The sequence below is a fragment of the Triturus cristatus genome, chromosome 9 (assembly GCF_964204655.1).
Source record: "Triturus cristatus chromosome 9, aTriCri1.1, whole genome shotgun sequence".
In the NCBI taxonomy this organism is placed as follows: domain Eukaryota; kingdom Metazoa; phylum Chordata; class Amphibia; order Caudata; family Salamandridae; genus Triturus; species Triturus cristatus.
The window spans coordinates 571,606,397-571,626,303 of record NC_140592.1 but is presented as its reverse complement, the minus strand read 5'-3'; the positions used below and the strand labels follow the sequence as shown (position 1 = coordinate 571,626,303).

Here is a 19,907-nt window from a genome sequence, read left to right as displayed (position 1 = left end):
CCTCCTAACTGTGCACTCCGCCTTTTTCCCCTTGGAGCCTATAACTATTATTCATAGGTGGGTAAGTCAGTGTATATGAAATGTTACATCAGGCAGGGGTGGGTTCACCTGTTCTCTATGCAGGTGGGCGGTATAGTTGAAGAGTACTTGCTATGGGTCAGCACCAAACTCTGAATCTAATATGTAATGCAATGGGGCATGCAGTTCTTTTGACTGTTAATCGCTCCCTGTAAATCGCTCCCTGTAATCGCTACTAGCATAAAGAAGTCTCTGTCTGCATGTTACCTGCCCAGGTCAAACAGGATTACTTTAGAAGCCATCCTAGAGTCCTCAGATGATCATGCAACTACATTGGATGTCATTTTCACTTCAGACATCATCAAGCTCTTGAAGTCATCAGCAAAGCTGAAAAACACAGCCTGATGATTTGAGGATGACTTGAAAATAAGTATCTGATGACTTTAGTAGGTGTCATTATTCGTTATGATTTAAGGATGACTTGAAAAAGACTCTCAGATAACTTTACAAGCCGACATTGTTCCTAATGACTTTGGGCTGATTTGAAAATAAGTATTGGATTACTTCAAAGGTACTATTGTGTTTTCAATAAGATGTTTTTGCTTCTGGTGATTTTAACAGGAATTGCTTGTCTATTTAAAGAGCACGTCCACCACTTGGTTTCAGGTTTCCAGAAAAATGTAAACTGTTGGATGATTGCAGATAAACGCAAAATGACATACAAGTTTTCTATTATACACAACTGAGCATACATTGTGCTTTAGCAAACTATGTACAAGTTAGAGGTTATTTTTTTAAAACATTTATATTTGTCACTTTCTTTTTGTACAAACCAGGTAAAATAAGCATCCACTGTAAAAAGATCAATGCCTAGCATTAACGAAGATGAACATTAGCCATCGTATGCATGGTCACTGAGGTTAAGGGACAATTAAGTATGAAAATATGCGGCAGAATAAACTAAATAACGTAACAAAAATAAATGCAACACATTATGCAATCACTGGAGGCACATTATGCAGCCGAATCTTTATCTAGCCATCTGATATTTGATTATTTCCACCGCAAAACAATACACCAAATGAGGGAAACAAGCATCCATCAAACAAATACACAAATTATGAAATATTTCATTGCAATCACAAACAAATGCAAAAACAAACCCAACATTTATCTTGTAATGGGAATGTTTAAGTTTTCTAAAATCAATTCAGACCACCCATTGGCCATACTGTATTGTATTTGATGTACTTGCCCTGCTCCCAAAAATAAATTTGAGGATACCAAATGAATTTTTAGCCTCCAATTTCATATTGCTGCACATTTATAAATACATTTTTGAATGTTCAGTTGTACATTTTGCTTCTATATTGATATACACTTTATTATTTGGCCAACATTACTATGTTTTATGAGCAGTCTAGGACCCCTGGGAAGGTGTCAAGGACACCTTGGTGTCATTGGAGCACAGGTTAAGAATGTTTATCAAGATAATTTCTAATCAAATGCGCTATAAAAAGAAACATGCATGTAGGAGAACTTTCTAGCATGATTTGCCTTAATCTATTTGAAATCGATTTGGCATTTCACTTACAAATGATTCATTTTCTATCTCAATGTAAAAACAGGCACATTTTATCATTAATATCCTGATAGCTGTGATGTTATTTACTACAACCAGATGAGCTGGTTCCCTGATATCATAGGATTCACACTTAAGTGGAACCATGAGTGCTAGGTTAACAGACACGTCTGCCTGCTTACACTGAATGAATCTAGTCACCCTGCCATAGGCAAACACTCCAGATTCTGTTACATATTTTATTACACTTTGGTCTCACCTCTGAATACGAGTGTAATTTGAGTTGTAAACAAGAATATTACTTTGTTCTAAAAATATTTTGTTGTAGGCTACTACATCAGAGCTTAAAATATGAGTAATCTAAGTTACTGCTATATGTTCATTCTCTGTTAAGCTGTAAGGGTATGTAGAACCAACACTGTAAATGCAATTTTCAATTTTTAAGTATCGTCTGTTTCTCTTATATGAACACATTATACTCTGGTAAAATTGTGCCTCAACACTATCAGGAGGCAAATGATTTTCCATTAACACAGGTATTACTTGTATCATATTTACTGGATCTAGAATTTGTGTTTCTATACCTACTGTACCATGCACATGTTGTAAAAGGAAACCATTAAGATCTTCAAAAACAAAACAATTAGCAGTAAACAGAGGCCCTGCTGCTCTTACACTGTCTACTAAGTGGACCAATTGATGAACATTAATTGTCAAAAATAGTTTTTCATATAAATCCTTAAACAGTTGCACAAACAAATGTAAACACTGTTCTGCTATATTTAAATCTTCCGGACTAATGTCATCATTTAATAGCTTATGAATTGCTTTCATAAGTACACAAAAGTATAAATAGTGTGATCTATCTAAAACATGTTATAACACTAGCATTCTATAAAATAAAAGAAAGTTTCGAAACTCTGAGGCCTTTCAATATGGTAGTTCATCAACAGACCTTGGAACTCTACTAACATCCAGTGTGGGTTTTATCTGTTTCAAATATCCATTAACTACTTTGACTTTTTCATAAAAAGGAATATGAATGATGCTTATATTCTTTAGTGAACCAGATGGTCATCATCAATTTCATAGTGCCACTACATACACCATGCATGTAATCAATCACAAATCCTCTGCTTACACAAAAATGTTTCAAAAACATGAACCACATGGGACCTTGGATCCCTCTTACACTGTAATCAGAAATTCCACTCTCGATATTTGCTATTGCACTGTTTACATCTGATTTACTACCATCGAGTGTCCTTGGTGGGCCTTTTGGGTTTTCAGCATTGTAAGGAAATACTCTACAGTGCCCTTTTCCTGACACAGTGACTTCACCCTCTTGTAGACAATGCCAGCACCCAAACTTCCCATTAAACTGGGTGTTTGAAACAAGACAACGAGCTGGTTAATCACATGTGATTGTCAGAAGGGTAGCGTGGCAAGTAAAACTACAATTGTTGTGATCTTTAAATGACACTCCACTTTCCAGCTGTGTAAGTTCAATATATAATGACTTTAAGAAAGACCAGATTGGCTTTTTTGCGGAAACCCAAATACCATATAGTAATATATTTTCACGCAGTTTTCTTTGAGATGCAGGCAGCTCGTTTACCATTAAGTACACTGGCCACATTGATATTTTGGAACTTTTAAATACAGGAACACCATCTGTGTTCGTTGCAAATGAAAGGCTGTTAGGGTTTTTCAGGAATCCACTCTTGAATAAATCCAATACATTTCCCCATCATATACATCTTTCTTTGTTTGTTTCTCATTCTCCATATAGTGATCAAATCGATGTTTCCTCACCTTTTCTGTAAAATGTTTTCGCCTAAACATAGTCTAACTGTTCAATTAGGCTGTGCTGAATGAAATGAGACACTGAGTCACTTTGAATCAAATCTTTCATACAGTGTTGGTTAGGACAGGTCTGAGTGTTTTTATCAGCATGTGTGTAGCAAGTGGCACAATAGTAAGTAATATTTGGGGCCTTAACACTTTTTTTGATATATTTGTGAAGGTGATACATAGTTTTGAACATTCTATTATCACGTGGCAAGAGCAAATAGATGAGATTCAGCATATAGCTAGCTGCCTCATCACTCAAGCGAAAACAAATAATAAAGCAACAAAGCAATAGTATGACCACCCCTAAGCATTTGTTGGAGCCCTCAAAAATAGGTGATTATTTATCTGTGGTATTAGTTTGATCAGAACAAATTTGAATTTCTTCGTACTCATTTTGAATCGTATATCCAACTTGATCCAAAAGTTGTTCCAAATCAGAATCAGAGTCATTAATTAAATCATCTTTAAGCAGAGCATCCCTTTCACCTTTTAAGCTGCTACAAAGCGTATCCCAAACAGCGTCAATTGGATCTTCATCTGTGTCATCTACTGGTGGGGTATAATCTGGTATTGCTGTACAGTTGTCTGAATGCAATGCTAGGATAAGATGGGGTGATCAAGGGCAGACCACAGAGAGTATTCCAGTAAGGAGAGGCATTCGCCAGGGTCGTGTTCCGGCCCCCACACTATTTTCACTCTATGTGAACGGTGTGGTGAATTTCCTGAGCCAAATTCCAGCAGATGCACCAACCCTGGCGGGGAAAAAAATAGCTACGCTTCTCTTTGCGGACGATACTCTCCTAATTTCCAAATCTCCCATGGGTCTTCAAACGTTACTCACTCGCTTCCAGGCTTTTTGCACATCAAGGGGCCTCACCATTAACATCTCAAAAACAAAATGTATGGCTTTTAATCCTGGGAAACAGTTTAGACCCAAACTTGCTCTTAATGGTTTATATCTTGAGCAAGTTCATTCCTTTGACTACCTGGGGATAAGGTTGTCGGACAAGATGTCATGGGGGCCTGACCTGAGCAAGATGCTACTAAACCATAAAAGGGCAGCGGGGCCATTTTGAGAGAGCAGTGTTTGTCCTCTTCCAGATTGGTCTCCCCTGTCCTGGTCGTATACGAGGGCAAGGCAGTGAGTTCGGCATCTTACGGTGCGGAACTCTGGGGGTTTGAACAAACAACAGAGATCCAAAGGTCGGAGAACAAGTTCCTTAGAGACTTGGTCGCCGCCCCCCATGCACTCCATTAACACCTTTGTTTCTCAACATGGGGAGACATAGGTTGAGCGAGATAGTTAGATTACGCCCCCTATTGTATTGGGCAAGACTAAGATCTACCCCCGAGTTATCCCACTATGCGGCAGGTCTTAGCGAACTGATCACTTTGGACACTGGCAGAAGGATAAAATAGTTAAGAGAGCTTAAGGAACTCTTACTGTCTCTGGGCCTAGCTGATGCGTGGGAGAACCAAGCACATCTGCCAAAGGTGGAATTAAAAAAGATCTACTGGAACTGGGTACATCAACTGCTCCTACTTCACCCGAGGCATGGGAAATTAACTGAGGATTTTCTTCTCCACAAACAAGTTGGCAATTGGAACCTTATTTTGATTTTATTAGAGTTCCCATGGACAGGAAGTTGTACATGCTTTTTCGGTTTGGGTCCCCATATCTTAATGTTACAGTTGCCCAAAGGGATCCAGCCAAAAACCTTTCACCAAGCTGCCCGTGTTGTAACGATAAGCAAGAAACCATAGCCCATTGCCTATTTGTATGCCCGGCCTATCGTCAGGCTAGGAACAAATGGCTAAAACCGATCTGTGTTCAGCTGGGAACTAAGAATTACCAAGTCGCACTTCGCATTTTGAGATCTGATGCATCCAGGCCTGCTTTTGTGTGTGGAGTTGCTAAATTTCTGGGCTGCGCCTGGATCATCCGTGCAAAAGCTACTACCAAAGCTGTCTAAACATATGATGCTGCTATATAACGATCTTGTAACTATTATTCTTGCAAGAGGGTAGAGGGGATGAATTGTGCTTACTAGACCACCCATTGAAACGAGTAATCTGTTTACTATTGGGAATCTTCCCTTTTATGAATTACTGTTTTAATTATTTGCGTTACAGTCTGTGTTTTAATCTTTTAAAATCTCTTTTAAGTATAACATTTTTTTTTTAATTGTATAATATTGATCTTATGGATGCAAAAGCTTTTATGGTATTAATTATCGAATAAAGCAATTCAACAACAGCAATGTACACTGCTCTGCAGAAGGTGATGCATGAAGAACTATAACAAAAGAAAGTATGTCAGTGTACATTTAGTAAGCAAAATATGTTGTAATTAGATTGTAAATGTATTATACGTCAGTAACCAATTAAATTTTTCTGTGGCAGAAACTCAATGTGGGTTGATTAGGATCTTTATTTTTGCAAGTGATGTGCTTTCAAACTATATACTTTCATACATCAAATTGTTAATTCAAGCAGTATAAAAAGGAGTTTATAATTTCATACTCTACCTTTGGGGATTATGTCATCTGCTGTGCTTGAAGTCTGCAAGGATCCTTCTTTTACTTTCTTCGGTGCTGCATATTGTATGTTGTCATCTGCTTCTTCAATGAAATGTTCTGTCTACTCTCATGCATAAAAAGGACCGATTAATTCAATTCTGCACTTTGTCACGTTTAGAACAGGTCTTTTTGATACTTCTCAAAGTCCCCCAGTTGTTGAGCAATTCTTGTACCTACAACATTCATTATTTTGTGTCTTGTGTGCATTCACCATATATGCATGGCTATTAGGATGGAACATGAGAATGAACAAATACTGTTTCGGTATAATAATCGAGCTGGTTGAGTGTGGTGGTATTGATTTGGCTTCATGCAAATCAGAGAAGCTGGTTTGGTGACTTATGTTAATAATTTATTTTCAAAAGTGGACATTATAACTTTGTGATGACTCCAAACTGAGAAACAGACGCACGTACACGCTGCCGGTTACCGAGCCGGTAAGATGGAAAGGAGTACTTCATAAATTGTCTAAACAACTGACCTTTTACAGACTGATGATTGAATGTCAACAGTGAAAGTTCTATGATATATTGTGGAGCCCTGAAGAAGTCCCTGAGCGGGACAAAACGTGTCTGCTATGGTCATTGAATTTTAACAAGAAATTAAATAAAGAACTACTTTGAACAAAAAGAAACTACTGAGGACTGGTAGTTTTTCAATGTGCACACAGAGACTGTTTTGATTACCTTGATACATTGCTCAGTGCTGAATCTACTGTGTTTGTGTCAGATTTGGAAATGTTCATTTCCTGGTATTTGAGTATATAAGGGTGTACTCCATGGTTCTTTGCACTGTTTTATTGCTCACATATTGTATTGTCAGGTGTGGAGTGTTATAAGCCTCAACCCTCTGTCTATTGATATTAACTTTGTGATCACGTTAAACTTGCTGCACCATTTAATTCCACAACGCAATGCTGTGTCTCCGCAGAACATGAATTAGATGATGATTGCAGTAATATATTAAGTACATAGCTAATAATGTAATTACTTACATGTTCCTTCTCATCAATTTATCTTTATTTCGGTCGCAAGGACCATAAAAGAGTACAAATAATGCAACAATAATTATACAAAGTAAAGTAAGCGATAATGATTCAAAAACAAACAATTGGACTAAAATTATCAGAATAATTCATTCGGTTGAGAGGACTTAAGACCGTGCGTACGAATAAACCACATTGAGGTTAAAAATTTTGCAACCGCAAATACAATAGGAGCAGAAAGATCTGATTTCAATATTCTGAAAGCTGGGACATGCTGTCTGAAACCCCTATTTCTAAGAAGGGGACGGAGCCAGTAATTCCTTGGTGTTTGATAGGCCGGGCAGAAAAATATAACATGCAAATCTGTTTCACAGGAATGCGCACAAGTGGGGCATTGGGCTGTGTGATTTGAATGTGCCCACAGAGCCGTATATGCCCTAAGGGGTAGTGTGTTAAAGCGCCATTGCATGTAAAGTTTCCTAGTCAGTGATGGGCCCATGTCGTCGAATGTAAGCTCCAGGTGGTAAAAATCTTTAAAACCCAAGAAATTAGCGGTTTGGGAGCCCTCTCGGGAGCTCATGATGGCAACATTCAAATTGTGTTCGTAATAAGCCTTCGAAATGAGCTTTCGGGAGAACCTGGGACAAGCAGATGCCGGATCACCGACTGCCTCACAAATGCGCTTGATGTAGCTGAGCCATGGGATTTGAATACTTTTGCAGAGACGCAAAATCTCCAACAGCTCAGCTCTGTATTTCAGGAGATCCGGGGAAGACCATATTTTGCACCAGAAAGTTAAGGGTTTAAGACCCAGAACCTCTGAGATCGGTCTTAAACCCAGATCCAATCTGAGTGGCAAGAGTGGGGTGCTAGTTGGTAAAGCTGTTAGTTGCCTAAGGAAATTATTCTCCGTGGTCTGCAGCTTCTGCGTTGACTTATGGCCCCATATTTCAGCTCCATAGGTCACTGTTGCTCTAGCCTGAGTTTTATAAATTTGCAAGCGGGACGCGAATGGCCTATCCTTTCTTCATCCTTGCAATACCCCCCACAAACTGAGAGAGTTTCATATTTGCCTTGGTTTTGTGAGGGTCCCACGACATGGACTGATTGATTACTACCCCCAAATATTCAAACGTATAAACCCGCTCTTGTCTTGAAGTCCCTATGAGGGGAGATACGCGGGTTTTGGGGGGCGGGTTGAAGATCATATACTTAGTTTTTCCAGCATTGATCTCCAATCCGCGGTCCACAAAAACGCGTGAACCCATCCAAAACCCGCTGCAAGCCCATGGGGGATTTAGAAAGCAGCAGGGTATCATCCGCAAACATGATTGCGGGGACCCTGCTGCCGTCAAGCTTAGAGGCGTCGATGTTACTCAACTCATTGAGATATCTTATAACCCCGTTGACAAAGAGGCAGAAAAGGGTGGGTGCAAGGACACAACCCTGCCTGACCCCCCTGTCAACGGGGAAGGCATCCGAGAGAGAGCCCCCCCTGCCACATCTTACCCTGGCAAAGTTTCCCTGATGCAGTCTCCTCAGGATTGTTAGGATGTCCGTGGGAACCTCAAGGTCCAGTAAGACAGCCCACAATTTGTCCCTAGGGACTAGGTCAAAGGCGGCACGTAAATCCACGAAAACCGTGTATAAACTGCCGCCCTCGAACAGCACCGTCTTCCAGTAGATGAGATTCAAACGGAAGATTTGATCAGTAGTCGAAATACCCCTTTGGAACCCTGCCTGGTATGGGCTCATGATCACATTCACCTCAATCCAATCCTGGAGGCGTTTTAACATAAGTCTGCCAAAGATCTTTTGTGGCAAATCAATAAGGCTAATAGGTCTGTAGGTGTCTGGGAGCAGAGGAGAACCCTTTTTAAAGATTGGGACAATCTCTGCGCCCAGCCAAGTACCCGGTATAGCCATGCCTTCAAGGATAGCATTGAAAAGGATTGTGAAGTAGGGCGCCCAGACATCCGGCTCCTGCTTGAATAAATCACCAGGCATGCCATCCAAGCCTGGTGTCTTTCCAGATGTCAGACCAACTACAACCGCTCGTACCTCGCCCACCGTAAACAACTCCCCAGTCCCAACTGGACAGGACGTAAGAGTGGAGCTTGTCGAGTCATCCTGCAGTAATTTGTATAGAGACTGAAAGTGGTTTTGCCATAACTTAGGTGATATATTAGGTTGTATGGCAGAGGCAAGCTCCTCCGAGCCCGTGTTGACAACACCAAAATTTGCGTGAGTCCCCTCTAGCCAGAAAGGTAGTAAGTCTTGCCCATTTGTCGTGCTCCCATTCACTTTTGGCATTAGTAATCAAAGACTTATAGACAGCTCTTCTTGCCCTGACTTCCTCTTTGCCCTTTCCCTCTTTAATTGAGAGCGAAAGTTCAGTTTTTGCCTTTCGACAAGCGTTGTTCTACCAATGGGGACCGGCAATTTTTCTGTTAAACCTATTTATATTCTGGGTTAAACATTCGGAGAGTGATTTCACCATGAATCTGCCCCAATTGAGTGAATATGTCCTGGGAAGTTTCTTCCATCTTGAGTGCCTGGAGCTTTTAAAAAATGGGAATTACCTGCGCATATAGTTTGGGTATCTTCCTAGGGTGTGAAGCTAGTTGCTCCCATTTTACTCTACGCCTGTTGTTTGCAAGAGCCAGGCCGTCCTCAGGGAGCACCCTTTGTTGATCTCTGGCCTCAAGCCCAGGATGATCATAAGCTAATTCGAGGGCATTGTGGTCACTGTCATCCCTAACTATGACACAAAAGTCTCTGATGTGTAGCCATGAGGTCAGGGGAACCAGGACGTAATCTAGACGTGATTCGCTGCCCACTCGATTAAAAGTGCATCTGGAAGGGATGTCCGATTGAAACCTTCCATTGCAGGCCTGAAGGCCAAATTTCAGGGACAAGGAAGTGATTTGTAGGGCTAAGGGGGAGCACGATCTTAGGACCGGAGCCTGTGAGGGCGGGATGGACCACAAAAGGTCCTCATCCGAGGACAGCCCTTCCAATATGCCTGGGAGGGGCTCATACTGGCAGTTTAAATCACCTCCAATTAAAAGAGGGGTACCCTCCGGAATTACATTAAGGACAGACACAAGCTTCGCAATTGTAAGCGATTCCTGTGTGATGTTAATTGGCCTTGAGTAAATATTTATCAATAGGAGGCTTTGGGAATTAAGCCATTTCAGCAATACAGCTAGAATGTCTTCTGAATTTGTCGGGAAGATAGAAGCCCTACAGCCCAAATCGGTTGCCACCCATATTGCTAGGCCTCCTGAGGGACGCCCTTTTCCCCCCCGAATTGCGCGAGTAGAAAATTCTGCAAATCCCGTATTGGTGGTGTCTTCCATTGCCCAAGTCTCTTGGAGCAGACAAATATCTTTGTCCTCGATAAAAGAGCTCCAGGCCGGGTTATTCCATTTAGTAGCTAGACCCGCAACATTCCAAGATAAAATCTTGAGGGGAGACGGAACGCCCGTCGCAGGATGTACAATTGAATCAAAAACCGGACCAGAATTCGACCCCATAGATAGGTTAGAAGCAGAGTTGCATTCATGGGGACACCTGTCCATGGCCAATTTGGATGCAGGGCAAATAATCCCTAGACCTCCTTCTGCGTACGATTGGCTGTGTTCCAGGTACTCCTTCTCGATGGAAGTGTCTAGGTAAATGGGAGATGTGTAAGGCTTGTTTTGGTTCAGGTCACCACCACCCCCCCAAGACAGACGGTCAATCCACCATATCTAAAGTGCTAAACCTATTATATGTGGGAAGGTGGTCAGATCGAGGGGGTCCCTTGACAGGTTGTTCCCTTCTTATCCCTTGGCCGCCCCTATTCCCTCTCCTACCAACTAATACCCATCGTTCCTCCTCCTGATCGGACGTCATATGCGGTTAAAAGAATGAGAGTGGAAGGGATTGAATGGAGGACCCCTGGGTATTATAAGGCCAACTGCATTTATGGGAAACTGTGCGGGGGTCCCTGAAGTTGATCAATACACAGTCTCCATGGATGGTTTTTCTGGTATTTCCTAGCCAAGGAACTCTCCTCACCATAAGGACCTCACTATGACTACCCTGAGGGAGGGGTCTATTTGAGGAGAGCCAGTGGATGACCTTGTTTTTTAGAGCCTCAACTGGTTCCTTGACAGATGGTTGGAGTTCAGGAATACCGGTTAGGATGACTGTATAGGGGACTGCCTCCGGAGGTAAATTAATTGGCCTACATCTAATACCATTACCTTGTGTCACTGCTATAGGTTCTGCTGTCTTCCCATGAGAGCTAGAATTAGCGATATAAGGTGAAGTCAGAGATTTTAATGTGTGAGGGGTGGATGGCCTGGGGTGATGTATTTGGGAGGGATTAGGTAAAGGACAACCTTCCTTAACTGGGGGTGCTTGCGTAGGATTCGCATGTTGGCTAGCTTATCTAGAAACATCCAAAAGTAAATCAATTCCCTTTTGGAGGTTCGCTAGGGATGTTTCTAGTTGTGCCAGACGATCTACTAGTGGGGTAAGTCATTTCTTTAAAAGAGAAATTACATCCGAGAGAGAGAGACCAGCCTCTCGCGGTGTAACATTATAACTCTGGAGTGTGTGATCAGATATGTCTAGTAGGTCAGTCCCTGTATCAGTTAATCCTAATTGATTGTCTACACTCCTCGGATTAAGCTTTGTAATCTTAGACTTTTGCCCCCTTATAATTTGTGCCCTTCTTTTCCTCTTCGGGATTGCACCTTCCTGCTCCCCCTGACTTGACGGTTTAGTTAGATGCTTTCTGTCCAAGGTGAGAACCTGGTCAGAGGTACTAGGTTTTAGGATAGCTTGAGCAGGGTGGGATCTAGGTGGTGGGAGGGATAAAATACTAAGCTCTGTTGGGGCTGAGATGTCACAATCTGCGACTGGAGTGATCAAAATGTTTGGCTCTGGGATGCCAGGTTCGACCCCCGCATTAAGGGCCACTGGGGAGGTAACCTGTGCAAGGGGTCCCAGGGAGGATCTCCTCACCCAATCAGTTTCCTGAGAGATACGCCTTTCTAAGGTAGTTATTTCATCGATCAACAAGGAACCTGCCTTGGAACAATACATATCCAGGGTGCCAGTGGCCGCTCCAGCGGCCAGCGCTGATTTACTCCTGGTTTCTCTAGGAGACATGATCCGTGCGGCAAACCTCAAATAAATCCCTGGTGTACGATTGTTGGCCTAAGGGGTGGGGCCTGGGCCTACCTCAACCGTACTCGAACGGCCTCAAACGGCCCGCTCTTTGCCCGGTCTTCGCCCCGGGCTACGTCCCGCTGGCGCGTGGAGGCGGGACTGTACAATTAAAGGAGGGGGCCGGATGAGGAGGAGTCGGGAAGAGGAACCAGGTGAGATGACCACAAAGCAGCCTGGTCCTCGCAGTCCCGAATATGGTGTAGTCCAGGTGGAGGCAGCGTCCCCTTGCGAGCAGCGTAGCGTCCTCTGTTGCAATAAAACGGGAAATAAGCCCAGGCGAGTAAGAACAGTGTCAGAGCATGCGAGCGGCTCCCGCGAAGCGGGGGCCGCGAAGCGTCAAGTACCTGCTGGGGGAGGAGTCGGGAAGAGGAACCAGGTGAGATGACCACAAAGCAGCCTGGTCCTCGCAGTCCCGAATATGGTGTAGTCCAGGTGGAGGCAGCGTCCCCTTGCGAGCAGCGTAGCGTCCTCTGTTGCAATAAAACAGGAAATAAGCCCAGGCGAGTAAGAACAGTGTCAGAGCCTGCGAGCGGCACCCATGTTCCTTCTATTATTGGCCTGCCTAGCTAAACTATCACAAGAAAGAAAACATCAGGGTAAAACAAAACTCATGCAGAACAGATTATACTCTTTGCAAGGAGGCCTGTTTCACACACTTGCCTCAAAAAAGAATGAAGAGACATCTGTAGCACTGTTAACTGCATCTTAGTTGAAAGTGACTGGTGTAGAAAGCAGACTTTAATAAAAAAATTGTCATTATAGAAGAGTGTCTCCTGAGGTTACTGACCGTTGAGTAAATCTGTTTTATAGATTGAAGTGTCCTCTGAACAGATTTGGTGTAATGTTTTATGATGTGCGCTTACCTCTAATAACCATTTTTTGTATGGCCCACGTTTCTTTCCTTTTCCAAGTTCTTCTCCTTTATTCACTGGCATCATTGTTTCTGCTTCCAATAGTCTTTAAATATGGAAATTGAGCTGTAGTTCTTTCTCAAACAGACAATACTTTGACTCCCTCACTTGGTATTATTTTATGTCAAACATCTCAGTTCAGTATTTTCCTGGCTAATGGAAGGCCGCTAAAAGGTATTTACACCTGACAAACATACAATGCTCTTGTAGCGGCGTTTTCAAGATTTACATTTGTCATGTATTACTGATATTTCCCTTGTAAAGTGGTATATCATATACCCTGGCCTTGTACTTGCAACGTAATCTGTGAGCTTCTAGCACCTATTACGCCAATATAAGTAGCCTTTCAAACCTGTCTCAGGTCTGCCATTGTAGAGCCCGTGTGTGCAGTTTGTTGCAACTTCGACTTGGCATTTAAAGCTACTTGCCAAGCCTCAAAATCCCCTTTTATCTCATACGTCACCGTAGGCAACCCATCGGAGCAGGGTGTCTTGTAAATAAAGGACAATCAATCAGTCATTTGTTAAGCGCACTACATACCCGGAAAGGGTCTCAAGGTGCTGGGGGGTGGGGGGCACTACTGATCGAACAGCCAGGTCTTCAGTGTCCTTCTGAAGGTCAGCAGGTCTTGGGTCTGTCGTAGGCTCAGTGGGAGGGTGTTCCAGAAAAAGAGCAAGAAAGAACGCAAGACAGAAAAAATAAATAATCTGAATGAGAGCAACAGAGAAAGTAAACGAAGCACGTATGTAAATAAAGAGAAAGTCGGAAACAAATAAAGAAAAGTAGCATAAAAAGAAGATGCCAGGAGAGAAAAAGTAAAGGAACTGTTGTTCAGGCTCGCTTGCAACGCTCAGTGCAGTATGCCAATCATTTTACACACCCACCAGTTTCAAATGTCACCAGCTGCCAGTGCATGGTTGTGCGCAATGACATAGGTCTGTCTCATGGATTGCAGTCTTGTTGGATCAGGAGAGGTGCTTAAAGCACTACTCTCATAGCTGTGGAAGGCTACCGCCTTCAACAAAAGTTAAGCAGCACACGTGTGGTGGCAGGGGCAGCAGCATACCGTGTAGTGCTGATTACAAGTAAACAGGCTTTTTTAACCTGTGTCACTAGGAGTGAGGCCTGCAGAGTCACTCACCTTGTTGAAGTTCTGTTACTCTGTGTGTAACTCACACTTAGCCTACTCGGGTAGATGGTGAGTGCTGCGCAGTGCAGGAGTAGTGACTGCACTAGACGTATGTGTGCTTGGGAAGGGTACAGGACCGGTATAGAGCAGTACTGTGTAGTACATGTATGGTCAGTGCATGTACTGAGGGTATGTGTGTTTGCGAGGAATACATCACATGAGAGTCCGCTCTGGCTGTACGGTAAAACCTGTTCACCCTGCCATACGCCCGGTAAAGGAAATAAAAGTTAGTTCATTTAAACTGGGCATTCCCAGACACGTTTGGAACTTGTTTCAGAATTTTTGGCCAGTCTGCCTCCTGGATTGGACACCTAGAACTTCGTCCCATTTCTACCTGAAACCAATCAGGGGAGCACCAATATCCACTCTGAGTGCCTGATAGAAGCACGTGATCGCTCTATGAATGCCTGCAGATCTGCAAATAAGATGACAGCTCTGATATTTCTTAATCACTGCTATCACAGCCCTATGCAATAAGGACTGACCCCCGGCAACTCATACTCCAGCCGCAGGTCTGCTAATTGGAGCAGCACCCCTGCACGAAACAGACTGCCCACAGGAGTAATGCCAGAGGCCACCCACTCCATCAACCCACACCAATCGCCACTGTGGGGTATTAGTTCCAGGCACTGCGGTGGTATATCGGGAGTATTCGAGCCGTGCACGTGTTTTCTACAAACAGTGCATCCAACAATGCCTCATTCCCATGAGCGCTCTTGGAAAACCAGTGAAACCACTAGGGATTCAGAAGCAGGTGAAATAACTCCCAGGGCGTGGGAACGAATGGCAATACTGCTGGCCCGCGAATCAGGCAAGCACCTTTCCACTGGCCGCATTCTTTACCATAGCTTTGATCTCTAAAAGCGTAATATCACCGCCCAACAACTCGGCTTCATCAAGGGTAATAATAAAGAGGGCCAGCGGTTCTAGAAAAGTGGCACTCCGATGTAGCGTTTGATATGGGGCAAGACCAGGTTGTGATCGAAAAGCATCCTAGCCAGATTTTCAACATCCTGCACTGGGTACAAAGGTATGTGTGGAGGTGGACCTGCAACTTGTGTATACCCAAAAAGAAAGTGATCCTTGGTCATCTGGTGGGTGCGCCTCCATGAGTCGACATGTCCTCGCTGGAGCTGCCAGCAAACAAACTTCTGGGCCTGTCTGATAAACAGGGAGTCTTGTAAAGGCAGGTGAGACCTATCCGGAGTGGGGTCCACAATACTATTAAAATCTCTGCTGCAGTCACGGTTATTCGGTATATTGGCATAGTGCCCTATACTTCCTGCTGGCAGGGTAGTTCCCCTGTACATTGCCTGACATTATATAGTCAGATGTAATTTATGATATAGCTTAAATAGAACTAACTTAACAAATATTGTGGGGTATCATAAAATGAAGCAAATTAGGAGGATGTCGGGGATGAGATTTTTAGGTAATGTAGCGGAGGCGATGGATTAACAGGCGGTATAGGACAAAGGGTATAGTAACAAACAACCGCTGGCAGCAGAGTGCTTGGTCCAGTTCATGTTGGTCTTTTTCAGTTCAGTTCAGTGCATGGGCTCAAGTTGATGAAACAATGTTTTATCAGCACACTTCTGAGAGGTGGTGGAGCAAAGATGTTGTGACCATAATTGTAGAGATGTTACAGTGAGACTAGCCTGTCTCTTGAAGAGAGGTCTTCAAAAACTTAAAATGAAATAGCTAAAAACATTCCAAAGTTAAAAATATTTAATTCCAAATTAATTCAACAGTGTAAGGTTACCCTCTGACGTATAACACTTTGTATAAAACATGCTACTGCGAAACAGATTGTGCGACGGAAGAGATTATAAAAACACGATTGCAGTCCTACATAGTCTAAAATTAAATTAGTTTGTTTTATAACTGACAATATGTAAATCTCCTCAGTGCAGATTAAATTAGCAAAAGAGCAAAACATGCATCGTGCTTTGTGTAGGGGAACCTTCACATAGACACTTGCAAATTCTTAAAATAAGAACCTTGTACTGGATAAGCCACCAGAAAATGGGCTGTGTTCAGCCTCAGCAGACAAAAATCTAGGATTGTTATTACCCAAATAAGATATGGTTCAGTGACGGGAGAAGTGCAAATCGTGTTATATTTTGAGACTGTTGATTTCCCACTATACAGTCTCATGGCAGTACAACCTGTGAACCTCTGTACACAGCATTGACAGAAACCTGTATATGTGAATCTCTGTACAGAGCCATATCTCAAGAGTAATGTGCACCTATGAGCCTCTACAGCTATTCCATGACAGGAACCTGTACCTGTGAGCCTCTGTACACACTGACACCACAGGAACCTATAGCTGTGACCCTCTCTGCACACAGCCCTGGAGCCACATGAACCTGGACCTTTCCAATACAGACTCCGAAACTAGAGTAATCCTTCCACCACAGCAACAAGAAATTCCAGTGCCCATGGAATCCTAGTAAAATTGCAGACTGCACGGTTGAGCTGCTTTATGCAAAGGAGACATCGGGATTACCCACGGCCATCACCTACCTTCCAGACACTGCCACTTCTACTATGCATACCGGTTTTTTTCTCACTTCTCTCATGGATTACCTTCGAGGAGACAGCTCTGCTCGTTTCCTGTTGCAGCTGTTTAATTGTTCCGAGATGTTTTTCCCTGGTCAGAGCAGGAATCGGAACTGCCTACACTGGTGAGTTGTGTGAGTTCTGAGGGATCTCCACTCTTCATCCGAATTGGATGAGGGTCTCGGGATTGGCAACCATGGAGGCATCTGAATTAAGCTGGTGACCTCGTCTTGCAATGCTGACACAAATCCAGGAGCGCCGGAAGTGACGTCCGTGTTCTGCTGCAAGAACGAATACCGTGCGAGTGCAATGGCCATAAAAGGGAGACGATGGATCGGCCTCGGTCTCTTTATTTTGCCACTTGACACTACAAAAGCAAGAAAACTTCAGGGATTCCAGCGAGCCCAGGTAAGACATGCTGCAGCTGATTTGGGGTGCATTAATATTAGATTATCCCCAGATCCTGATATGTGAGGCAGAAGGCGGAAAGCATGAATGAGTAAACACATGGTAGCTGTTTGCTCCCTTTGAATGACAGTCTGTAGTGTCCAGCTAAAGTGAAAGGAAGATGTTGAGGCAGTCTCTGGAGTACCTGCCCCAGGAAGGTCTTACTATCTACACCGGTTGGGTGTATTACAGGGATAATACACTCTGTAACAAACTCTCATTTGTCCACAGGGACACCGAATGGAAATGGTTTTATGGTGTTTTGTTTGCAGAGGGTATTCTAAAAGATTTTGAATTGGTCATTTTTGCCAGGCTCCTCAGTGAGGGTGTGCTTAGGTTGACTTAACGGAAAAGGCGAAAACAAGTAAAACTATTTTTTCTAAATTTGAACATCCTTTATTTTATTCTGTGGATATAAACACTCACCCGATTAATATTCAATGATGTATTTAATATATATTGTAAACTTGTCTAAAGTTGAAGGAACCTGGTTTACAGGAGGCGTATTGACAAATTGGATTTAACTAATGTGTTGATGTGCTGATGTTTGGAGAAAACTATTCATTGCACATGCATCTTATTACAGTGTTGTTCGTGGCGGATACATCTAAAAGGTTTGCCAAAATTACATTCTTTAGTTAACACTGTACAAGTTAAGTGAATCACCTATTAATCGGCTGTCGTTTCCTCATGCGTTAATGGATAGACCTTTGCCAATAACCTCTGAGATGTTGGAAAGTTAAACAAATCAACAGGTTTTATGCCAGAGTACGGGGGCTTAATGTCACCCGGCCAAAATATTGTATTGATGATACTGACTGCCAGCATATCACGAAGCTAAGTATGTATTGAGGAATAAAGGCTTACTATTCTTAACTTAACATCTGCTTACCTTGACAATATGATGGTAGTTCGATACTGTGAATCGATAGTTTAGCAGGTTGATGTAAACCATCGGCCATAAGACACGTTAGGACGGAGAAGATGAGGAACTTAGATGGTACACAGGGCAGTGGAAAATGCACTCTTCACACTTGGCTTGTTCATTTCCTTCACAGTTGTTGTTTTCTCCCTAGGTCAGGTCCCTTCTGTCCTCTAGTTCCTTACTTTACTATTTGTAGTTACCTGCTGTGTTGTCCTCTTTTCAGTTTGACTCCTAGTCTAAGCCTCCTCCCTCTCAGTGCAGCATTGGCATTTTATATTTGGCTTCAGAGCAGGCCTCACGGTATGCTGAATGGTAGTAACAGCAATCCCTCTGCTTGCACTGAGTAAGTCCAGTACTATGATACCCTTATATGTAACTTATTTCCTATTGTATCAAAACTTTAGTAGTTTGAGTTCTCCCGCCAGTAGTTGGAGACTTTGACGATTCATAGTATGGTCATGAAACGCTATGCGCCAGGGATTCCAGTCTGGGTTTTCTTAACACCAGCCTGCAGGAGTGTTGCTCTTTCTACTCACCACCTTCACCCCTTTGTATGAATCTTCATTACCATCCTTGACTCAACCCTCGACCTCTATGTGGCGAGATAGAGATTGGCTTCGAAATCCACTTTCTCAAATTGCTGTGTTTGTGACAGATTGTCATACCCAGAAAATGGAGTCCGATACTAATGCCTTTCAGGCAGTGGCACACGCAGTAAGTAGAATCCATGAGGTTCTTGAAGTCACTCATCAAAAGCATGCATTTCTTCCAGAGATATTGACTCAGGTGATCAACCCACCATCAAAGGGAGAAGGATTGAATACCACTGCTCACTGTGAGGTCAACCCCACCCCAAATACAGGAGGGAGTTCTTCATGGACGATGCCCTCTGTTTTAGCGCACCTGAAGAGTTCACCGAAGATCTATATCATTTCCAGCCTTTTATGGCTCAGTGTAATTTGCACTTTGTAGCAATAAGTCAGAGGTTTGTAGCTGATCAAACAAATGTGACTCTTGTGTTATCCTACTTTAGCCAAGTCCCTTTAGTCTGGGTAACTCCATTAATTTAAAACCAAAGCCCTTTGGTGTGGAGTTTTGGAATGTTCGTGCAACAGTTTATGGCTATTTTTGGTAAAACACAGAGTCCTCAACTCATATTGCTTTGCTCTCCTTTTGACAGGGCCAGGAGGGATCTGGCTTTCTATGTTGGCCCTTTCCAGATTTCAACTGCAGAGATTGTCAAATCTAGAAAATATCCAGAAAATATCGCAAAACCAGCTCCGATGTTGACATTACCGGCCCCTCTTTCAAACACATTCAGAGCATGTTGGGAGATAAGTGGCAGAAACATTGTTTCTTGTGGGCATGGTCATAAATCTATACTAATTTGCAACAAGTGGGTGCAGTATTACAGTTACACTGTAGGTATTATCACTCCAGCTACCAATGATTACAAGAAGTGCTTGCAATGCTCCACGGATTATGAAATACAGGTAACCAGATTGATGGATATTTTTTCCACATTTGGCATTACACAGAGTTTTACAATGGACCCCGTAGGTACTGTTCAGGTGCATGAAACCTCAGATGACAAGCACCTGTTTCTTCAGTTGGGGCTAGACCAAG

The 19,907-nt window shown here is 42.9% G+C and overlaps 1 pseudogene; it reads right to left on the bottom strand.

Moving 5' to 3' along the window:
• Positions 1-1,576: 1,576 nt before the first annotated feature.
• LOC146798329 (uncharacterized) lies at positions 1,577-13,182 on the bottom strand (annotated as a pseudogene).
• Positions 13,183-19,907: the final 6,725 nt, after the last annotated feature.